A 1,963-nucleotide genomic window follows, 5' to 3' on the forward strand; every position below is an offset into this window, starting at 1 on the left:
GACAAAGAAGGCCTCTGTTTAAAAGGGAGAGAGAGAGAGAGAGAGAGAGAGAGAGAGAGAGAGAGAGAGAGAGAGAGAGAGAGAGCCGTGAGGGGTGAAGCATGGACTCTGGGGCCAAGGAGCTCAGAGGCCTGGGATCTGGCGGCCTTCAGACAGGGCGTGCTCAGCGGGGCTGCCGGGATGGTCTCACCCAGCGCTGACCTGCCGCGCCTGTTGACAAAACGTCACGTTTCCGACTAGAGCCTTTCATGTGCGGCCCGCGGCTAAATGCGGCTGCTGGTTCCTGGAAGCAGACGTGCCTGGCACCGCGTCAGCAGAAACCCGATCCTTGGGGAAGCTTGGCAAAGCCTCGGGATCGCTCGGTCCCCAGAAATAGGGCCTGGCTGCGGGCAAGGCCGCGGCCCCCTGGTGCGCAGTGGGACGAAATCCGAGGGCAGGGGAGGGGAGGGAGGGATCCGACTCTAGGGTGGGGTAGGAGCTGGGTTTAGGCAGAGCTTTGGATCCCAGGGCTAATTAACAAGGATAGACAAGCTTCCCACGGCTCATCCCTCACTAATGCAGCCTTAACAACCTAGAGGCCATCATAACATATTTTGTAGATAAATAAAAGCAGGCCCAGAGACGGGGAGGTAACTGGCTCATGGTCACCCAGCTTCGGAGTGGGGCGGTGGTTCTGTGGGCTTTGTGGAAGTGTAATGGAGAGCCAAGAAGACAGCTTTCAACAGAGTCTACTCCTGAATCATTGCTGGAGCACTTAATGTTTGCCAGGCAGGCATTTCTCAGAGTACTCCCCATACAAGGCTCAAAGCACCTGCATGAAGTAGGGACGGTTCATATTCCCATGATTCTGAGAATGAAATGAAGGCACGGACAAGTTAAGTATTTGCTTAGAGTCAGTCACACAGGTCCAGTAGTAACCAGCTGTGGAGCCTATTGCTTACCTACAAAACGACATTGTCCTTTTTATTACATTAACAATAAAGAATGATTAATGTAGTACTAATTACAATCATTGCCTTTTTTTTTTGAGTATTTTCTTTATTCTAGGACTTTTATTAATGTCTTTGTTTTGGGATTGCTCGCTTTGAGATATCGTCTCATGTAGCCCAGGCTAGCTCCCTATCCCCTTTGTAGCCAAGAATTTGTTAGATCTTCAACATCAGGATTAGAGCCATGTGCTTGTAGAGTTCTACTTCTTTTTTGTTTGTTTGTTTGTTTGGGGTTTTTTTGTTTTGTTTTTTCTTGTTTTCGAGACAGGGTTTCTCTGTATAGCCCTGACTATCCTGGAACTCACTCTGTAGACCAGGCTGGCCTCGAACTCAGAAATCCACCTATCTCTGCCTCCCAAGTGCTGGGATTAAAGGCGAGCACCACCACCGCCCAGCTAGAATTCTACTTCTTATAGCAGCTTGAAGAGTGGGCCCTAATATGCCACCACCTCACTTTTTTAAATAGTTTTTCAAGACAGGGTTTCTCAGTGTAACCTGCCCTAACTGTCCTGAACTCGATTTGTAGACCAGGCTGGCCTCGAACACACAGAGATCTGCCTCCCTCTGCCTCCCAAGTGCTAGGATTAAAGATATGCGCCACCATGGCCAGGCTAGGTTTACTTCTAACTGCTACAAAGGCCGAGCTTGGACACACATTCATTTCACCTGCACAGCAGCCCCATGGATGCTGATTGAGAGAATCAAGCTACCAAACTCAGAGCAAAGCCATTTGCCCAAAGCTTCCCATGACGTTTAAAAATGTTCTCCCACCTACCACTCCATCACATGCCCCCCCCCCAAAAAAAACAGACTTTTGCCTAGAGAATGAGAGCACAGAGGCACATAGTTGTACACACCTGTGGTCCTAGTACTCAGCAGGCAGAGACAGGAGGACTGGGGGCCGACAGTCAACATCAGCACATAGCAAGTTCTGGGCTACGAGATCCTATCTAAAACCAAGACAAAACCAATCA

This window comes from Mastomys coucha, unplaced genomic scaffold (genome assembly GCF_008632895.1).
Source record: "Mastomys coucha isolate ucsf_1 unplaced genomic scaffold, UCSF_Mcou_1 pScaffold20, whole genome shotgun sequence".
Classification (NCBI taxonomy): Eukaryota; Metazoa; Chordata; class Mammalia; order Rodentia; family Muridae; genus Mastomys; species Mastomys coucha.